We start from the raw sequence: 21,480 nt of genomic DNA, 5'->3' as shown, positions 1-21,480 counted from the left end.
CCCCCAACCCCCGCCGACTGACCCAGGGCCGCTCCCGGCGCGCCCCCACGGACCCCGCGCCCCAGCCGCTGATCCAGGGTCCGCAGGCGAGTGCGGGCGCCCTCTCGGCCCGGCTCGGGCAACTGAGTTTGCAGAATTTTCGGCTGCCCGAGCCAGGGCCCCCTGGGGACCCCCGTTCGGATCCGCGCCGGGGCTGCGGCTGGAGAAGGCAGGGCCGTGCGTGCGCGCGTGGAAGGTGTGTGAGTGTGAGGCGCGCGTGTGAGGCGCGCAGGGGTGGATACGAAGGGCAGCAGGAAGGGGCGAGGAAGGGCCCCCACGAGCCCCGCGCTCGCCCGCGTCCCGACTCCGACAGCGGGAGCCGGGGGCGCCCACCCAGCAGGCGGGGGCGGGCGCAGGGGGAGCCCCGGCCACCACCCCTCTGGGCGCCACCTGCCCCCCCTCCCCGCCCCGGGCTCCCGCGGACCCGACGCGGACGGAAGGGGCTCCGGCCGCGGCCGCCCAGACCCCCGCGGAAGTGCCCAGGGCGCCCGGAGTCGGCCCGCCGGCCGGCGGGGGGAGGGAGGACTCGGGTCGCGGCCGGGGGCTGGGGGCGGCGCCCGGCACAGCCCCTCCCCGGCTTCGGGGGTCCCTGGGCGCGGGGAGGGCTCTCCAGAGGCCCCCCCCGCCCCGGTCTCCGTCGCCCCCGACCACGCGGCGCAACCCAGTAGCAACTGCGCGCGCGGGACCCGCTCCTGCCCCCCCCCCCCCGTGTCCCCTCTGGCCGCGGACCCTCCGTGTGGACACCACCCCCGTCCCCACTCCGCCCCGAGAGGCTCCCGTGTGGACCTCTCCTCCGCGCCGCGCCCCCGCCCAGAACACTCCCGCGTAGACCCTCCGCGTCCCCACGACCCCCCCGGCTGTAGGTCCCCTGCGTGTTCCCGGCCCCGCCGCGCGCGCAACTTTACCTCGGGGCCGGGACCCCGCGGGCCGCCGCTCCGCTCGTCCGGCCGTGGCCTCCTCGGGGCGGAGCGCGGCGTCTCCGGAGCCCGCAGCCCGCGGAGTCCGGCACCGCCCCGCGCGCCGCCCCCGGCCCGGCTCGGCCCCGGCGATCCGCCCCGCGGCGGTGGCGCGGCGCCCCCTCGCGCCCGGCCGCAGGTCCCCAGGGCCGGGTCCGCTCTCAGCGGGCGCTCGGGGACACGCGAGGCCCGACCCCGCGCCGCGCGCGCCCCACGCGCTCACACTCGCTCGCACACACGCACACAACGTGGCGCCCCTCCAAACCACACCCGCAGCAACCCTGTGGTAGAGGGGAGACCCCGGGCCGTCCTCGTGGGCGCGGCCCCGGGAACCCTCGGGAAGGCCGCTCGGGTCTGGAGACGGCGGGTCCCGCGCCAAGAGGGCCTGCCGTCTGGGCCAGCATCCCAGATGCGTCCCTGTCATGAACTTGGGTGACCCGCGCAGCCTCGGGTGAGGACTCGTTTCCTGGTTTCCATTGCGGGGGAGGGCGCTCCCCCCAGCCTGAGCCTGAACACGGAGGTCTTGGAAAGAGGGTTCTTCTCCGTAGAAACCCTGGTTGACTCTCAGAGCAGGAGAGGCCTGGCCAGCGGCCCTGGAAGGCCACCCTTCCCTCGGGACGCCATGACTTGTCACTTGCCATGGCTTGTCCTCGTGGCCTCTCCTAGCAGTCTTCCCCAGAGCCAGCAGAACTCTGCCTCTCCTGAGCAGGTACCCAGCTGCCCTGCAGAGGCCTCCGGGAACCATAGCACATAAGCCTCCACCAGAGAACAGGCACTGAAGGGCCAGTTGGCAAAGGGATAACTCATGGAAAGTTCTCGTGCGCTTGGCACTCAGCTGGTAGTTTTATTTACACAGGTAAGGATGCGGGTGGGTTTGTATGACTTCTCAGGCTGAACGTTATTCAGTCCCTTGCAGTTCCTCCCGGAGGAATTTTCCAGACCCAGCTGCACCCTGGCTGCCTCTTGCAGACCCTGCACCTTTTAGCGAGTGTCAGGGTTTCCGTGACTGTGCAGAGTGGGACTGGCCCGTCACCTCCCTTTTCCAGACGCTAGACCCCTGTTCATCTGGGCTTTTCTGACACTGCATCACAGTTTCGGTCAACCTTGGCTTTTTAGTCAACAAAAATCTCTACATCTAGTTGTTTTTTTATTTGTCCTGATCCATAATTTGCGGTCATCTGGTTCTTTGCAATGAAGAGTCTCAGAAAACCTAATCCTGTCGTGTAACGTCTTGCTCCTTCCTCACCTTGAGCCGTAGGCAAATCCACAAGTCCAGGGCACGGATACAGTCACTGCTGTCGAAGGCAGGCCGTGCCGGAGGTCCTGGAGGGCTCACGGAGCTCTGCCTGGGAACCGGTGCTGACCGGCGGCGATCAACTCACCGGGCCTGACCGCTGGGCCGGCCGCAATCTCTCTCCCATCTGGACTGTTCCAGCAACTCACATCTCCCATATTGTTTGGCGTGCATCAGCGGAGACATTCTGGAAAGCCTTTCAGGAACGCGATGTAACTAACCAGGCATCCAGTGGGCTCAGGGCCGCTGTGCATGTACTTCCGTTTACTTCTTACTCCGCATTCTCTTTGTTGTGTGTCTTTTTCATGCCAGGCTGGTCTGTAATTTCCCTCCTATGTGTCTCCTTCTCTCCTATTATTTGTATTGCCTTGTTTCCCAACCCCCCAGTGTTTCATCTGTGTCTCGATTGTTGTCGAAGTCACAGCTGGGCAGCGTCAGTAAAGGGCTGACGCTGGGGGCACTGGACCTTCTTGCACAGAGGCACAGACCCTGTGGCACAGACCCACGTCTGGGGGGGGGTGCTGTGTGGCTGGTTCACGAGGACAGAAGCCCGGGGCGGGGCTGCCAGAGATGGTGTGCACCCCCCTAGTAGGCTCCCTGTTGCTTTTGCTAGGTAACATTACACTCCTGTCCCGGTTTACGCATTTGCACTTTTGTATAGCTTCGGTTTTCTGGAAGGAGCAAACATTTGCAATAGGTAAATAACGTGCTCGTTGTAGAACATCAGTAAACTTTCTGTGAAAAATCCAAAGGAGAAAAGAAGAACCCCCCTGCTTTCCCGTCCCCATCGCTCAGAAATCATTACTGCCCCTCTTTTGGTCCCTAATTTTTGTACCAAAACATTTTGTCCTTTTTTAAAGTGACAATATATTTTTGGTTGTTTATATACAAAAATAGCACCATAATGTATGCCACATTTTCACCACTTAACGAGAAATGAACATCTTTGATGTTTTCCAGGCTCCAGCGTCATTCCAAATGATGGCGTAGAACTCTGTCCTGTGGCTGGCACCATGCTGTAAGTGACACTCCATTATTTGGCTATTCTATTGCCTTGAATTTTTCCCTATTATAAAATACTCTGCCACAAGCAGCTTTGGAGGCATGTCTTGACCCACTTGCCTACAGCAACACAGTGGTGAGTGACACTGGCCGCCGTGCTCTCAGGTCCTTGTGTGAGTGTAGCTGAAAATTCATTTCTCTGAACGAACAGAGTTTGTGCGTGCCTTCACTTACCTCTGTGAAGCCCGGAAGCCCGAGTGTGAGCTCAGCGGACGTCTCCCGAGTGTGCGGCTGAGGAGGCGAGTGACACGTCTGATCCCTCGCTTCACTGATATTTTCCAAAGTAGTCGGTTTTTCTAGATATTTCTAAGTTTCATGAATTTTCACTTCTTGGCTGCTTTTCAAACCAAGAGATGATACATTCCTTCTTTTTTTTTTTTTTTTTTTTGTCACAGCTTCCTTGCGATAGAATTCAGACCCCAGACAATTCGCCCATTTAAAGTGTGCCATTCAGTGGTTTTTAGGATGTTCACAGAGGCGTGCGGCCACTGGCACGTTCGGTTCAGGACATTTTGCTGCCTTGCCTCCCCGGCCCGGTGGCCCTTGGGGCGCGGGCAGCGGGGGCCGGAGCTGGGCTGGGTTCCCGCGACGGCCGGTGCACCCCGGCACCCCTCGCCGGCAGACGCGTGTGTTCTCCCGCTGGTCCGCTGGCTCTCGGTTCTTGTTTTGTGCCGTCGCGACAGAGGGCCCCGGCTCTGCCGCCCTCCCTCTCCGCAGCCGTCTCCGCGGCCACGGGCTCTTCCTCGAGCCCCCACCTCCTCCGCGGCGCCTCTCCCGGCTTCGCTCAGCTGCCCCTGCCAACCCTTCTCTTTCCGCGTCTCTGCTCTCAGATCTGTCTTTCTCTCGAGCGTTCGCAGCACTCGTTCTCCCGGTCGCGTTGCCGTTGCCCCAAATGCCTGGAGATCCGCGTCCCTCCCGCGGGCCTCTCTTAGCTCACACGGCTTTGTCGTCCCGCTTTTGATGGATCAAGCAGTCCCGTCAGTCACCGGGAGCGCCCCCTCCCTTTGAGCTCGCTCGGCTTTCCTCCTTTGTCCGCTACTTTTGATCCCGATCCCCCAGCTCTGTTCCCGCACCTTAACTCAGCTCCAACTGGGAAGCCGGCTACTGAGATGCGAGGTTCCCGACGCAGCAGAGGCGCCCCGGGAATAGAGCGGTGCTCCGGGCGGAAGGCGTGCGCAGGCTTCCATTTTGTTACTCAGTCCGCACGGGATCCGTCAGGGTGAGCTCGGAGCAGAGGCACTCGGTGCCCCGTGAGAGCGAGTTCTCTCTCAGCTGTTGGGCGACGGAGGGGCTGCATGCGTCCACTTGGGGTTTTTTTATATGAGATGTGCTGTCAACTTGGTTTCCATACAACACCCAGCGCCCCTCCCAACAGGTGCCCTCCTCAGTGCCCATCCCCCACCCCACCCCCACCCCCCATCATCCACTCGTTTTTAGCCGACTTCTTCGGTGTCTGGACCCTTGCCTGTGTCTAAATGCTGGTAGTCACCATCTGCCTGAGCTGGTGTCCTGGGGGCGGGCCCAGACGCCCAGACCCTTGTCGGCTCAGGTCAGAAGTCTCTCCCGGGCCGCAGACCGCACGCCCGGCCCCCTGCAGACGGCCCCCTGTTGTCCGGCTGTGCTGTCCTTCCCCTAGTTGTCTTTTTAAGGACGTGGTCCGTCTCCTCCGAACAAACAGCAAGACCGCGGTTTCTAAGAACGTGTAGTATTTCAGGTACGATTGGCCTTTTGTTAGAATTTTTCCCCGGATTCATTGTCAGCCTCACACCCTTGCTAAGGCTTCCCTTGCACAAACTCCTCCCCACCGCGTCTGGGGGCGGTGTGCCTGAGGTCTGTCCCTTACCACACCAGCGACGTGGCTCCAGGGCTCCCGCAAGGGACCTGAGTGGGTGTGAGCTTCGTGCTCTACACGCTTCCGGCTTCTGGGCTTTGCTAACGAACGACATGAACAACCCCTGAGGCCTGAGGCGCCCCCCCAGTTCTGACCGGTCTTCAGTCTCTGGCCGGCCTGCTGACACCGGCCGGGAAGGGAGTGTAGCCGCTCCCAGTGGCGTCCCCGCAGGTCAGGCTAAACGTGGCCAGAGCAAGTGCAGTCCTTCCTGGGGTATAAAGGACACACCACACGCAGGTAGCTTAGGGTTTTCCACACGTCCCGTGGGACCAGAAGGATATCCAGGACGAGACGAGGCCCCGGACACAACAGCATCCGAAGCGCCCTGCACCCCTGCAGACGGTGTGGTGACCTCGGAGACGCTGGGAACTCTGTTCCCGGGGCCTCTGTGGTGGTCGCGCCGTGTGGGTCAGGCCGGGGCTGGATGCCACCTGTCCTGAGCAAAGCGATGCCGTGTGGCAAGAGCCTGTCCCGGGCCCCACGGCCACCCCTTCTGGGGGCCGGTCCCAGGAGCTCTGACAGGAGCAATCCGTGAGGGGTTGCTCTCGCCCTCGTGCCTACGCGTGTGCGTGCACACGATCCGTGGCATTTATCAGGTGAAACATCACTTTCTTGGTGGTGGGTTTTGGAAATTCCGAGGGCATTTCCCCATGAGACACTTGCGTTATCTTCTGCAGTTGGAAGAGTGACATCAGTCTGACCTGGGTCCAGGGAGGAAACAGGTGCACGGGCGGGAGCCATCTGTCCCTGGAGGCTGGCAGACAACCTTGGAGCAAGCGTGTGCGCGCGTCTCGTTCCCAAGGCACAGCCTTCCCTGCTACGCTCGCTGGGACTTCCTGGTCCCTTCACACGCGCCACCTGATGGGTTTTAACCTTGTGTTGTTCATGCGTGTTTGAGCGATGTGCGCGCACATGCCCGAGGTGTGTGTGCACGTGAGGTGTGTGTATGTGCATGCATGTGTAAGCATGCACGGACGTGCACGTGTGAAGTGTGTGTGCACACGTGTGACATGTGTGTAGAGTGCACGTGTGTGCGTGTGTGTGCCTGGCCCCCCAGCCCGCCCCCGTGTTGGAGGGGAGACGCCAGGTGTCCTCACAGAGGCTGGGAGGGAGTCCTGCGTGTGGCGGGTGCTGGGTTATACTTGTGGCATTAATTCCGGCAGCAAAGCCTGGGGTCCGGTGGCTGTCAGGCTGCTTCCCCTGCTCCCCGTTCCTGGCTTCCGGCCCGGAGCCTCCAGCAACGAGGACACGGGAATTCAGGGCGGCCACGCCCGGGGGTGGGTGAGGGTCTCCCCCATTCAAAGAGGCGAGGAACTGTCCAGAAGGGTGGCCCCAGGTGAAGCTGGGAAGGAGCGAAGGGCCAGAGGATCGATGCTGGAGTCTCCTATTTCTGGGGCCACCGGAGACGGATGGCGTGGCCCCACTGCCGTGGCACGTGGACCATACTGAACAGGAGGGAACAATCCTGTTGGCTTGTCTCTCAGGCAGGAACCAGGACTCTGCTGTGTGTTATGGGCCACCGTCCGTTGCCACTCTTATACAAGCTTTCCGAAGGAAAAGTAACTGCTTACATTTTGGTAGCAAATCAGTCATATTTCTTGCATTTGAAACAACTCATTGGAAAACATTTAAACTCAGTGCAGGGGAGGAGATCATAGCCGGCTAGAGGTGGTCAGCTAAAACATTCTCTTCCGTTTAGGAACTGCCCTGTTGGAGGTTGCTTCGTATCCACTGGGGAGTCTGGTAGGTGGAAAACGAGGAACCCCTCTCTTCCCCCAACGGCGCTTGAAGAGTCTCCGAGGTCTTGGCTGGTGGCCCTTTGTCATAGCGGGGTCTCTGTGGCGGTGGCAGGGCTGGTGGAGGCTGATAGATGTGATGGGTCGGCTTCGATGCCCAGCGAGGGACAACAGGTGTCCTCGTGGGCCCAGGAGGGCTCTCCTCTCCCAGAAAAAAAGGCTTCAGCAGAAACACCACAAGTGAGATGAAAGCTGTCTGCCAGACCCAGACTGGAGCCTGGGGCCTGGGCCCTGTGGGGGGGGGGGGGTTGGGGGGCCCAGGGGCCTTGTGGGGTGGGGCCTTGTGGGGTGGGGCATGTGTGGGGGGCTTAGGGGGCCCGGGGCCTTGTGGGGTGGGGCCTTGTGGGGTGGGGCATGTGTGCGGGGCTTAGGGGGCCCGGGACCTTGTGGGGTGGGGTATGTGGGGGGTTAGGGAGGCCCAGGGGCCTTGTGGGGTGGGGTGTCTGGGGAGTTAGGGGACCTGGATGCCTGTGGCATGGGGGTGTGGTGGTTAGGGGGGCCTGGGGCCTTGTGGGGTCAGGCGTGTGTGGGGGACTTAGGGGGCCCGGGGCCTTGTGGGGTGGGGTGCCTGGGGCCCTGTGGGGCGGGGCGTGTGGGGGGGTTAGGGAACCTGGATGTCTGTGGGGTGGGGGGTTTGGGGGTTAGGGGGGCCCGGGGCCTTGTGGAGTGGGGTGTCTTAGGGGAGTTAGGGGGCCTGGGGCCTTGTGGGGTGGGAGTGGGGGTGTGAGGGGGTTAGGGAGACCTGGGGTCCTGTGGGGTGGGGGGTGTGTGGGGTTAGGGGGTCCTGGGGGCTGTGGTGTGGGATGTGTTGGGGGTTGGGGGACGTGGGACTCCTGTGGGGTGGGGGGTTTGTGGGGGGTTAGGGGGGGCCTGGGGCCCCTGTGGGGTGGGGTGGAGGTGTGGGGTGGAGGGGGACCCAGGGCTCCTTGGGGGGTGTGCAGAGAGGTGGGGTGGAGGGGGGCCCGGGGCTCCTTGGGGGGTGTGTGGAGGGGTGGGGTGGAGGGGGACCCTGGGCTCCTTGGGGGGTGTGTGGAGGGGTGGGGTGGAGGGGGGCCTGGGTTCTTTGTGGGGTGGTGGGGTGGGGTGGAGGGGGAACTGGGGCTCCTTGGGGGGTGTGTGGTGGGGTGGGGTGGAGCGGGAACTGGGGCTCCTTGGGGGGTGTGTGGAGGGGTGGGGTGGAAGGGGACCCAGGGCTCCTTGGGGGGTGTGTGGAGGGGTGGGGTGGAGGGGGAACTGGGGCTCCTTATGGGGTGGGGTGGAGGGGTGGGGTGGAGGGGGAACTGGGGCTCCTTGGGGGGTGTGTGGAGGGGTGGGGTGGAGGGGGAACTGGGGCTCCTTATGGGGTGGGGTGGAGGGGTGGGGTGGAGGGGGAACTGGGGCTCCTTGGCGGTGTGTGGAGGGGTGGTGGAGGGGGAACTGGGGCTCCTTATGGGGTGGGGTGGAGGGGCGGGGTGGAGGGGGAACTGGGGCTCCTTGGGGGTGGGGGTCTAGGCACAGACACAGGCCTGGGGCTCCGGTGCCGCACCGGTGTGGTTGGGCACGGCCTCTGGATGACTTTTGCTGTGGAAGAGTAATTCCTGAACGGAGGGTCCCTGGGCACCAAGGGAGTGTCTGAATCACGGTGTCCCTTGACTGGGCCTCCCCGGCAGGTGCCCGTCTGTCCCCTCTGTGCTGTGTCCTGTGTGGACAGGGGTCCGCACTCTCAAGTGTCTAATGGTTGGGTGGGGCCCTTGTCATTGTTTTCCGCTGAAAATCACTGAAATATCTGTCTGTCAGAGTAGCTGTGTTTTTACCTCTCAGAGCAAACAGATCTTTCGTGCAGCTTTCTACAAGCGTCCCCAGTGGTCCTCCGCAGCAGGCCGCGGCCCTGCTGCGCTGTGAGGTGACCACGAGGCCAGCTGAGCTCCGTGGAGGAGAGAGGCGTCCGGCCCACTGGCCGGAGGCCACACCTGGCGGGCAGAGGCTCTGGCTTCTCCCCACTGGGCTTGGCGGCCTCCGCCCAGCTTTTAGTCTGTCGTCTGTCCGATGAGAGCAGTCAAGAGCGGCTCCTTCCCAAGGGACTGAAATGGAAGTGACAAAGTGTAAAAATACCAACAAGCACTTGGAGACGCCATTGAGGCTGCCTCGAGACGATGTCTCTTCCTGTCAGATGCCCTCTGCACAGGTACCCTTCTCCGCTGTCCCAGATGGGAAGTGGTGGGAACGGAGGGGTCTAGGTCCCAGGATGTTCACAGGAGCTGTATTCATAATATTGCAAAGTGGGAAAATGGGGAGCCACCAAGCTCGGCCTGGCCTCGTGGGTCGCGGTGGGGGACGTGGACAGAGATGCTGCACAGAACGCTATTGCCACAAACGCCTCGTGACGTTGCACGACCCTGATGCCACGACAGGTGCAGGGGGCGGTGTTACACTGCCTTTGGGTTAAAATCTGCCAAATGCGATGCGAACCGGTCTCCGGTCAGGCCGCCTCGGGGGTCCCGCTTGCGGGGCAGGTGCTGGAGGACGCGGAGGTTCGGAGGACGGCGTCGCACAGAGCTCGCCGTGCGCCTTGCCTGCAGATCTGAGCACTTCGTGCTTCTCTGTACTTCCCGTGTCTTCTGTAAAGAACCCGTGGGAGGTTCATAACGGTAACAGGTGGGAAACGGACGGTATATAAGGGCCCGTCCCCACCCCACGGCTTCACTCGCAGTCACAGGACGGTCACAATGCCCTGTCTGACCTGTAACCTGTAAACTCTATCAATTGATCAAGGAAGTCCTTGTGCTGGAAGGACTTAGTGTTTTGCAAACAATTTGGTAAAATACCGGGAATGTAAAGTGCTATTTTTTTTTTAATTTTTTTTTTCAATGTTTATTTATTTTTCGGACAGAGAGAGACAGAGCATGAACGGGGGAGGCGCAGAGAGAGAGGGAGACACAGAATCGGAAACAGGCTCCAGGCTCTGAGCCATCAGCCCAGAGCCTGATGCGGGGCTCGAACTCACAGACTGTGAGATCATGACCTGAGCTGAAGTCGGACGCTTAACCGACTGAGCCCCCCAGGCGCCCCTGCAAAGTGTTATTTTTAACCATAGAACATTGGAGCAAATGACAGTTAAATAGGGAAAAAAATCCTAATTTATTAAACTGCTTCACATTAAAAAAGGAAAGAAAGAAAGGTAATTCTGGTGTTTTCGGACATTTTCAACTTCAAATCAAAGGAAGAGTTGCAGGCTTTGCAAAAACGCTCCCCATTCCTCTAGTGTGCTATTAAAGAATGAAGGGTTTTATATTTTATTTATATGGTTGCCCCTTTACTAGAAACACTATGACATCAGTAAATGTATTAACCAGAACTTCGGTTGGACACGAGAAATGTTCTCAAGCTGGTCCAGCCTCCAGAGGACTCAGCCCTGCAACCCCCTTCTCAGGGCTAAGAGCTCAGCCTCAGGCCATCCTGAATTTAGTGTTCAGATGATGTCATGGGGCCCGTGTTTCTTCTCCTGCTGGTCTGGGCCCTGCCGTCCTGTCCTGTCTGTTCTCAGCAGGTGCCACACGTGGGCGGAGGCCCCAACGCAGGAGACTTTGTCTTCCAGCCTCCCGTGCAGAGACGTTCTGGCAGCATTCCCGGGAGGGGTCCCCATGGTCTAGCTCAGGTCTCGTTTCTGTCCCAGCGTGGTTATCTTGGTGTCCATGAACTCCCCGGCAGATCAGGCTGGGAGGGTGGGGGAGGGAGGACCAGGGCTGCGGGTCCCCGGGGGGGGGGGGACAGCTCTGGGAGAGGGTGAGGAGAGGGACCGTGCAGAGCAGAGAAACACCGGACAGCCGGGCCCCTCCACCTTGGCTCCCTCGACTCTCCGGTGGATCACTATGGGGGGTCCTGTGTCTCCCTAGATGTTCGGCGTCCCCAGCCCCCGCCCCTAAGATGCTAGTGCCCCCCCATATGTAACCAAGACCATCCAGATGTTGCCGAATGTTCCCGGGGGTGGGGGCAGAGAACCCCAGTGGAGAACTATTGTGTTACATGACGTCCACACCCCGAATTCTCTGTTAGGATAAAGAAGACCGCTGTATTTTAGAGCTGAAATGAGGTTTTGCCACTTGGACTTAATCTCAGAGGTCATCTGGTGCTGCTGCATTTGTGGGAGCGGAACGTTCAGTAATGTCTCAGATCCAACCTGGAAGCACAGAGAGGCGAGCCCCTGGTTTACTGTACCTGTTTCAGGCCTGACTACTCATCGCACTGAAGGAAGATGTGACCCCGCCCACAAACAGAGGAGGAACCGATGGCGGGGTGTGCGGCCGAGTCGGGAGCGGCCCCTCCCCACGTACAAGGCGGCCCCCTGGCCCCGGCCAGCCAGTGCTCCCACGGGCCCTGAAGCCACAAGCCCCCAAAGTGGGAGTCGCAGGAGCTAAAGATAGACACGTTATGGGTGATGGATTCGGCCCGTCTTCTCCCTTCTCCAGCTAAATAATTCCAGTTCCGTTAGCAGATTTTCATAGGGGGAACCTGCCAGCACTTGACTCCTGCGCGCGGCTGTGGGCTGAGTCATCCCGAGTCCGCCCTCTCGTTGTGGGGTCCAGAGCTGAGCCAGCATTTAAAATTAGTATAGGATTAGCGCCGAGGCTCCTGTCAGAGAAAGAGCACACAGTACAATAGATTCCAACCAAGGTAGTCCCAAAGCAACTCGTTCCCCAGACAGCGTAGATGGGGATCCGGCATCGTCCGCTCGCCTTGGCTTTCCTTGCACCGCCTGTATGACGCCGCGCCCTTTATCGATGCGGCGCTCAGAACGCAGTCAACCAGCTTCCCTGGGCGCGTCCACATTTCATATTGAACTGACTGGTTGAAACCCATATTGATATGCACGAACACAGGGTTGTCAGTTGAATTTCCTGTTACTGTGAAATAATGTCTCCTCATTCCAGAACTTTCCTTAATTACCCTCTCACTGCAAGGTAGGGGCCAGGCGCTTGGGATGCAAAAATTCCTGCCACGGAGCAGCTTCTGATCTTAGGGGAAAGAGACCCACAGACAGGTGTCAGGTGTGATATTCAGAAAGGCAGGTGTGATGGGGCGGCTAGACAGGTGTGATGGTAGAGGTAGGCAGGTGTGACGGGGCAGATGGGGCTGTGCAGGCATTCACGCCGTCATGACGCACGTCCCTTTGCTACACGCTGGTGTTGGTTCAGTGTCTCTTTCCTCCACGCGGGCCTACCTCTGTCACCCCCAATCCCGGGGAGAGTGGCACTTGGCCGGGGCAGAAAGTTCTCTAGAGGAATGAAGTGATGGCACTGAGTTCCATAAGAAGTGACGGATTGCCGGCCGCATTCCAAATTCTTGTGTTTGGGTGACACCAAGGGAAGGGAGGGAGGTCCATTTGCTGGAAGCGTGGCTCTCCGCTCACTCTCTTGTACCCGCCCCGGCCCTAGGCCTTCCTCTTTCCGGACCTCACTCTTACCCAGTTTGCCGACTCTGCTCTAACCTATTTGCAGACTTATCTGGCTCTGTATCTCCACATCTTTCTGACGCTCTGATGACTTCCAATGGTCTCGTCGGCCTTTTCTGTCATAACCTTACAAAGGTCTGTGCCATTGGGCACGTACTGTGTCCCTTCTCCCGTTGTATGCCCCAGTTTACCGGTGACAAGCGGCCAAGGAGCCGAGACCTAGCTGGGAGCCCTTTCTGCGTCGGTTCCCTCTGGTGTCTGAGCCAGCGTGAGCAAGAGACGATTTGATTTGGGGTTAGATGTTTCACTGTCTCGCTATCATCACCTCCTTGTTGGACGCTGTGCTTCGGCCCAGGTGGGCTGCGAAAGCACATTCCACAGGGAACAAAGCAAAATGGAAACTATTGTTTTCATTACGCCAGCCCTCGAAAGCGGAATTTCTAGAATGTTCTTAGCTGGGAGCAGACACAGACTCAGCCCCCGGTCCTCAATCAGAATCAGGCAATCCGTAGTGCCTCTGGGACCGTGCCGCACAAAGCTGTGGGCACCGGGGCTGTGGGGGCTTCCCTGGGTGGAGGGCCCCTCACTGCCACCACACAGGTGCGGGACAGTGACCCTGCCCAGATGCAGCGGCCCTGGGCTCCCCTCGGCGGTGGCCGTCCGTCCTTCCCAGGATGAGCTGTAATCCTGAGCGTGACAGCTTTCTGTGGACTCTCATCCCACCCAAGGGTGGTCTTCAGGGGTGTCAGAAGTGAGGACGGCCTTACGCAGAAGGTGCCCCCAGGTTCTCAGCTGGCCTCGGTCCTGCCTGCGTGGAGGCATGTCACTTAATGAAAAGGGCTCATGGGGCTGTCCCCAGTCGTGGTGCTGGCACACTTACCTCATCCTTTCCCCATCTCGCCGCCACCTTGCAGCCCTTCCTGTGTGGACGTCTGAGGGGCAGACCCAGGGGTGGGCTCTGTATATGGATAGAAGTGAGAAGGGTCGTTTCACAGCACGATGGGACAGAGCCCGCGGCCCGGAGGGCTGTGTCCAGCGGGGAGGCCACGTTTGCAGGACGGAGTGCTGGGGTGACCGTCTTAGGGCCGCTCTGGAGCCTCACAGAGAGGATGGACCGGGTGCCTCTCGGGTGCCGGGCCCGCATCTCCCCTGCGCTGAGGACTCCTGGGCCGGTGATCCCGGGGACGGGCTACGGCCCCCCTCCTGTGTGCCACCTGTCCCCTGTGACGTCACGGGCGGACTCTCCCCCCCCTTCCGTTCCCCCTCCCCCAGGCGCGTGCCTTTCACCCTGACTACAGAGGGCGGGACGTGATTACCAGGTGAGGAATCTTGAGTAAAACTCTTCCCTGGCCACTGGCAAGAGCCCTGGGCATAAACTTTTACTTGTTTGATAGTGAGACAGTGGTAAGTATTGACAGGCTTTTTTGTTTTTTGTTTTTTTTTAAGTAGTCTCCATGCCCAGCGTGGGGCTTGAACTCCCGACCCTGAGATCCAGAATCGCACACTCTACGGGTGAGCCGGCCGGGCGCCCCAGCTGTGAGCTCCGGACGGGGTGGCCGCGTGCTCCTCGCGACCTTGCTGTGAGCACGGGCACCGGAGAAGGGGCCGCGGGGGGTCCCCTGCTGGGTTGGCAGTCCAGCTCCCAGAGTGACTCCAGGACATGACCGTGTTTTGAAAAGGGAGACTCTGGGGAAGCCTTTTGCTCAGAGTGGCCGCGAGAGCTTCATCTGTCTGCTCATTTGCTCCCCGGACGGGGGTTTCTGCAGGACCCATCCCGGGCCAGGCATCGGCTGGGCAGGTTTAGCCGCCGAAGGAGGGACTGTCCCACCTTTGGGGTCTGTGGCACCGGGGTGGGGGGGTGGCAACCCGCGGCACACAGGGAACGGGCTAATTCCTGGGTCAGCGCGCGGTTCTGGAAACGCTGTTTAGGGAACAGTCATGGCATCGCAGAGGCCGGAAAGGCAGAGGCCCGTGTGAACGGTTTCCTGCTCACCTAGGTTCCTGTATGGAACGACTGGAACGACTGGAAAATTCCCCTTCCCTCAACACCTACGAGCCAGAGATTACCAGGACCAAAAATAAAACGATGCCCCACAGCTCCTCCAGCAGGGCACAGCGCAGCGATGGGAGGCCCCCCGGGGCCCCCCGGGACCCCGCTCGCGGGAACTCTTAAGCCAGCAGAGCCGCGAGAGAAACAGTTCCTGTTGGAAAACAAAAACAAAAACAAAAAACGCCAAATCCTGCTAGCTTAAAATTTTTCTTTTCTCTTAAAAAAGAGCTGTTTTCTTTTTTCTCAAATTGAGCTCCGGCCAAGTTCTAAAACTGAAAATTTGGATTTTAGAAGGAAATGCACAGCCGTTCAAGAGTAATAAAATGCCAGGGCTCGGAAGAAAAACGTCGTCACGAAACAGGGCCAGAAGGGCGGTTTCCTCAGGGTGAGCTGGTGCCCTGCACTCCTTCCAAATACAACCACCGCACAATTTGACCCTTGCAGAGCCACGGTCTCCGTGACAACACGTGTGCCAGGGTCCACACCGCACGACGAGGCACAGAGCTCGATGGTGGGGGCGGGGGGCTGGTCCTCCGTGCACCGGGAGATCGGACGGTCCCTCGCTCTCAGGGATGAGACTTCCGCTCATCCTTCAGCTAAAACATGGGAACCGGGGATCGCGGGTGCTGGGTGCGGCTCTGCCCCCAGGAGACGGAAGGATGCGGGTACCGGGTTCCTCCCTGCTGACCAAGCACCTCTCACCTCGGCCGCAGGGCAGCCCGTCACGAGCTGTGTGGCCCAAAAAGCGAAGTGTTCAGTCAGGCAGAGAGCCTGTGGGCCCCAGGGCCGCCCACCGGGGCAGCTCACTGAAGAGAAGCTTCCCCCGGGAGGTGACATTTGAGCTCCAGACCCAGGGGCCGTCATCAGTGCCGTGGAGCTGGGCCAGAGAAGTTTGTTTCCTTTGCAAAAGGAGCTTGAAGCAGTTCTAGTTTTCTCTTCTTTTTTCTTTCCTTTCCTTTCCTTTCCTTTCCTTTCCTTTCCTTTCCTTTCCTTTCCTTTCCTCTTTATTTATTCTGAGAGAGAGGGAGACAGAATCCCAAGCAGGCTCCGCACTGTCTGTACAGAGCCTGGCGTGGGGCTTGAACCGACGGACCATGAGATCACGACCCGAGCCGAGATCGAGAGTCGGATGCCTAACCGACTGAGCCGCCGGGTGACCCAAAGCAGTTCTAGTTCACAGCGTTGTGTTGTGTCGTGTTCTGAAAGCAGAGCTGTTGGCCAATTTGATAGCCCTCAGGCCACCCACTTGCCTGGCAGTGGTGTTGTGAGAGCTGATTCCAGAAGGCCAGCAGGACTCAGGCCTACTTACTGCTGTCCCCAAGCTGTGCCCAGCAGCACAGTGGCATTTCTGTGCTTGCCGAGATCACAGTGTTGACGACAGACCCCTGAGACAACAACAGTGTCTGTGAGCAGGTGCACCAGGGTCTGTGTGGTTCACTGTGTGATACGCAGCTAAATGTCCTGTTTACACAGGGTCCCCATCATTCTTGTGGTTTGTTTAGTGTGGGTGCAGGTGAGTGCACTGGAAACTGCTGGGAGTCTGCACTGGGCAGGGGGGAGGCCGTGCAGGCACGTGGATGAGATGGGCAGGGGGGAGGCCGTACGGGCACAGTGATGAGATGGGCAAGGGAAGGCCGTGAAGGCACATGGATGAGATGGGCAGGGGGGAGGCCGTGCAGGCACTTGGGTGAGATGGGCAGGGGGGAGGCCCTGCAGGCACAGTGATGAGATGGGCAGGGGGGAGGCCCTGCAGGCACAGTGATGAGATGGGCAGGGGGGAGGCCCTGCAGGCACAGTGATGAGATGGGCAGGGGGGAGGCCCTGCAGGCACAGTGATGAGATGGGCAGGGGGGAGGCCGTGAAGGCACGTGGATGAGATGGGCTGCGGGAGGCCATGTGGGCACACCAGTGAGGGTGGATGAGAAAGGGGAGGGGCGGGCGGGGGAGCCTGTCTGACTAGCTGGGAAGAGAGAGGGGCCGCTACGGGCCTCTGGGGCCTCCGGTGCGCGTCCAGAACAAAGGGCTGCTGCAGCTCGCAGGCTCTGAGCCGGGCACCTGCACCCTGAGCCTGGTGGACGTGCCAGAACCCAGACCCTGCCCCGGACCACAGACTGCAGGTCTGCACGTCCCAAGATCCCCAGGCGGCTCCTCAGCGGTCCCAGCTCCCGGTCTCTACAGTCTGCCCCCTGCATCACGTGTTCGCTTCTCTCGGAAGAAGGCAGGTTCGGAAGAGGCTGTGAAGAGGCCAGCCGCTCACAGAACGGGCAACGGGGCTATGTTGATGGAGAACCTTTGCTTATTAATATCTGTCTGGGGCGTGTGCAGGCGCCTTGGAGCAGCGGGGGCCCGGGGCTGCTGGGCCAGCATGGGAGCAAGGCGGTTGTTAAACAGCCGTTATTAAAAATTAACTTTCATAAATTTACCAGGACATAAATAGTAAAGAACAAGCCCAGTCAATCCCTAACCGCTGTCCTACATTTTCTTGTAGAAACTGGACCCAGGCGGGATTGCTCACACCGCAGACGCACACACACCCTTGCCCGTGATCGCGGGCGTGTTCCAGCACCCAGAGGGCCCCCCCGGCCCCCAGCACCACCCGCTCCCAGGTGAAGTTTCCACGAGTGACTTGGTCACTTCCTAGAAAAACGGTCGGAGCTCACAGGTTCACTGGTCAGCTCCTAGCCTCGAGTGGGGCAGCTCCGGGGCCACGGAGTCCGGACGAGCGGCCCTGAAAAGGTCACGGGTGGCAGCTGGCAGCCTGAACTTTGGCGCCATGAGGGGGGCCAGGCCTTCCTGCCTCAGGACTGGCGCACCCCCCCCCTTGACAGGGAGCGGTCCCGGGGGGCTCTGTGCCCCAGACTCCAGGAGCTCCCGGAGGGAGGGACCATCCGTCTGGCCCTCCCTCCGCGCTAGAGAGGACGTGCCTCTCGGGCGCTCAGCCCCGACACACAGCGCGCCCCTCTTGTGGGCTTTGCTGAGCTCTTCCATCCGGGCGCTCAGGTCTAACATTCAAAACCAGACTCAAAATCAATTCTATCACAAAGTTCCACTTGAACGTCTGGCCCCCCAGCCCCCCTCTGCCGCACTGCTGGCCAAGTGGGCTCACAGCCAAGGAGGGGATTTTGTCAGAATCCCGCGGAAGAAGCCCCGCGGCGCTGGGTGCACGCCTTGGGGTGTCTTTTCACCTGGACGCAGTCACGAGGACACAGTTCCCTGCAGAAGCCACCGAGGGGTGGGCCTGCCCCGCCGGAGGCTGGCTGCCAGGGGCCGGGACGCGGGATGCGGGGTCACTCCAGGACGCTGACGCAGAAGCACGAGGTTGAGGCCAGCCGCCTCTGCACCCCGCCCTCCCCGGCCTCGCCTGCTGTGTGGTAAGTGGCCTCTGGGTCCCAACACGACATCTTCTGGGGACAAGTCCTCCTCACGCCCGGCCGTGTGTCCAGCGATCGTCGCCAGATAACCGTTTGTTAAATGTACGAATGAGTAAGAAGCAGCCCTGTTTCATTGCCGAAAGCTCTGGACGTACAGCGCTGGACGTCTGCGCTTAGCGGAGACGTAGACCCTCCCGTCACCGACGAGGTTCTGACGCGGGAGGCGGGACTTGGCACGAGGCGGTCTTTCGAGACCAGAGTGGACGCAGCTGGCTGGCGGGCCCACCATTGTCCACGGGGCCCTTCAATTTAGCAATTGGCTGGAAGTCGAAGCCAGAAGCTTCTAACGAGGGCACCCGTGTGCGGCGTGCGGCGTCCCGGCCTGTTCGCGCCCCAGGCTGGATGCGGCGACCCTCCCAGCTCTCCAGCGTCCTTGTGTCCTGAGTGCAGACCCCCTCTCGCCGGCATCTGGAGGGTCCCAGAGTGGGTGACAGGCCGACCGCTGTTCTGACCTCCCCGTCTGGCCCCAGGCCTAGTGGAGTAACCATGGGTAGTTTTTCTTGCCCTAAACACCCCTTTCTCGTAGGGCCAGCACCTGCCTCTGAGAATTGATTCTCCAGCAGACCGTGTTCCTCGCTGGGAGCTGCCACCACGACTTCCCTGGCCCGGGGACTCCCCACTGGGTCCTGGGCGGGTGGGCTGCAGGCAGAAGCCCAGACAGACGCAGGAGACAGACTGCTCCTCCGGCGGGCGGGGCCTGGCGCGGGGAGGCCGGACAGCAGGCCCCGTGCAGGGGGAGGCGGCATGGGGCGCCTGCGATCGGCTGCGGCTGCCACTCCCCCTGCCTCCCACCTGTGTGGTCCGAGGTTTCGGCAATTCCGCGACGGCAAGAGCCAGGTGGTGGCCCTTTGCCCAAAGTGGTCAGAGTTGGTTTTCGGTTGATGGCTCAGTGCCCCCCCCTGCGGGCCTGCAGGTGTCCAAGCCCATGTGTAGTGTCAGCACATGGAGCTCAGACCCCCTTCCTGGGTGGAGGTGATCTCTTTAAAGGCAGACATTGGCCTCTCTTTGTGTCCGTGGCTCCTAGCAGAGAGGCTGATTCCGAGCAGATATTCAATGAACATTTGTTGAGCTGAGCTGAACGTATAGAATTCTGTGTTGGCAGGTGGTTCCTGCCCGAGAGGGCTTTGCATGCGCACGCGCGCACGTGTGCACGTGCACACACACACACACACACACACACACACGTCTCGCTATAAATAGGACGGATCAATGTCCCAAGTGAGAGGCGCTGTTGGCAGCCACAACCGTAGGGTTCCCGGTTTCTGCCCGACTTAAATAACAGAAGGTCCAGGCCACTCAGATTCCGCCCCCAGCCCTGCCTGTGTGGCCCCCACCCCCCCAGATCTCGAGCCACCTTCCCACAGAGCAGCCACGGCAGGTGGACACCCTCCGCGAGGGGCTCGCACGGGCTGCAGGGGACGACGCCGGAGCGGTGGGCCTGTGTCTTAGCATCTCTCCCTCTGCTGTCAGCCATGCAAAGTCCTGGGGCCTTTCCAGGAGAGGGGGGATATGCGGGGTATCGGAGCCCCAGTAAGCCACATCCTTGCCGAGTGGTGGGGTCAGGTTGGCAGACACCAGGGAGCTAGGCTTTACCTTTGAGTCCAAGGCACTGGACAGACCCCCATTTGCTCTCAGCGTCTGGGACAGACCGGCCTGTCGGGCTGTCCGCATCAGCTAGGCTCTGGCTAGTCCCCACCAGCCTGCTTCTGTTCCCCTAACGTTTCCTCTGTGCGCATCTGTTTGAAGCCTCTTGTTCCTGCCCTGTGGACAGTGAGCCGAGGTCAGGGCTTGGATTTGGAGCCACAGCCCAGATGACGGCACTGAACCCCAGGCCTCCCGTTGCTGGGTCATCACCTGTGTTCCTCAGGCAGCAAGATCGGTGCCTGTGAGAGCGAGGGGGCCCTTCAGAGGCGGTGAAGGCATTCCTGCTCCCTCTGAACCAGGGCCCCGCTCCCCCGGCTCCCACCAGCCCCGTAAAAGACTTGTCCGGGGCTCTACGAGCGGGATCAGATTTCAGCATAGGATGCAACACAAAGCCCACTCCCCTGGTCTCCCCACCCATCACTCACGCAGACGATGGGACGGAGACAGTCTGGTCAGGATCTCCCTCAAACCCGGAGCAGGAGACCGATGTGGACAGTTAAGGAGGAGCTGCGTGCAGGCTGGGTCCAGGCATTCTGTCCCTCTTCAACATGAGCATATGTATTTATAGTGTAATATATGCAAACAAAATTTAAGTTCATATGCGTGTGGGTTTCATATTTATACCTTTTTCTGTTGCTGAAATGGAAAACCACTGCTAAATATATACACATACATATGTAAGTCATACATATATGATTTGTGTTGTGTTCAGCGCACTTAACATTTCATCTAATATACTTCAAATAATATATTTTTAAGAACACTGAATAAAAAGCCTATGGTTATGTTCTGTGTACTGTGTGCCATGGTCATCGAATTGTCTTTTCTCCTTGAATATTCTCTGCAAAGAAAGATCACTCCTGAGCAAGGCACCCGGGCCCAGTCTGTGTTTCTCAACAGCAGTTCCCTCCTCCAGGACCTTCTCCCTCCTCCAGGACGGCCCCCCCAGGACCTTCTCCCTCCTTCAGAACCTCCTCAATCATCCAGGACACCCCTCCCAGAACCTTCTCCCTCCTCCATGATGCCCCCCACCCCAGGACCTTCTCCCTCCTCCAGGACCTCCTCACTCCTCTAGGATGCCCCATCCCAGGACCTTCTCCTTGCCCCACGATGCCCCCCCAGGACCTTCTCCCTCCTCCAGGACCTTCTTCTTCCTCCAAGACCTTCTCCCTCCTCCAGAATGGCCGGCTGTGGGTTGCCCCCTCTTCTCCGTGTCAGAGGTCTGACCTGGACCCTCCTGACTGCCCGCTAAGTAGCCACCGCCATCATCACACAGGTTCCTTGTTGGTTTCTGGGACGTCCTTGACTTTCCAGATCTCTGTGACATTCCATAAGGTGCTCTTCCCACACCCGAAAGCCTGCCTCGGGGGGAGGGGTGGGAAATGTGAGTGCACTTTGTGCATCATTTTATCTTTAGCTTCTTCACAAAGAGCGGTCCTCGCGGTCACCCGCCCGCTCTTGCCAGCAGCCGGCGTGGGTGCTCGTGCGGCCCTCCACCCAGCACAGAAACGCACCGGAGCCCGCTTTTGGCTCTGACGTCCTGGCCTGATGTCCTGGAGATCCTGCAAGATAGATACGCGTGGCTTTTCACGCAAGCTACTTTCCAATGTAGAACGGGCTGAAAAAGAAGAGTTGAAGAACCTTATCCGCGTAGCTCGGGCAGAGGCGGTCCAATGCTAGATTTCCACGTTCAGAGCAAGTAAAACCACGCGCTCATCCCCTCGGATGTTATTTCTGAGGCCCTCCCAGGTGTCCATGTAGCACGTGAGGCGCTGGGACGATGCGCCCCTAGATCCCCGCCACAGGGTCCAGGCACAGGGGACCGTGGGCCGTGACCGCGCGGCAGGGACCCCACGGAGGCCACCGCTGCGAACAGGCTTCTCTGGCAG

General features: G+C 60.1%; 1 protein-coding gene and 1 long non-coding RNA gene across 2 annotated transcripts in view; one reads left to right on the top strand and one right to left on the bottom strand.

The window, feature by feature from the left end:
- Window positions 1-1,226, bottom strand: part of KCNG2 (potassium voltage-gated channel modifier subfamily G member 2) — a 69,887-nt gene extending 68,661 nt beyond the window's left edge. The window contains exon 1 of the mRNA XM_023242134.2: window positions 945-1,226. The gene's annotated coding sequence lies outside the window, so the exon portion shown is untranslated. The remainder of the gene's footprint in view (window positions 1-944) is intronic.
- Window positions 1,227-8,538: 7,312 nt separating this feature from the next.
- Window positions 8,539-20,376, top strand: LOC109493543. Its single transcript, XR_002147853.3, has 2 exons — window positions 8,539-9,202; window positions 17,005-20,376. It is a non-coding gene; the product is annotated as an uncharacterized LOC109493543 (long non-coding RNA).
- Window positions 20,377-21,480: the final 1,104 nt, after the last annotated feature.

This window comes from Felis catus, chromosome D3 (assembly GCF_018350175.1).
Source record: "Felis catus isolate Fca126 chromosome D3, F.catus_Fca126_mat1.0, whole genome shotgun sequence".
NCBI classification, from domain to species: domain Eukaryota; kingdom Metazoa; phylum Chordata; class Mammalia; order Carnivora; family Felidae; genus Felis; species Felis catus.
The sequence above is the reverse complement of the archived record's forward strand: the minus strand, read 5'-3'. Positions and strand labels throughout refer to the sequence as shown.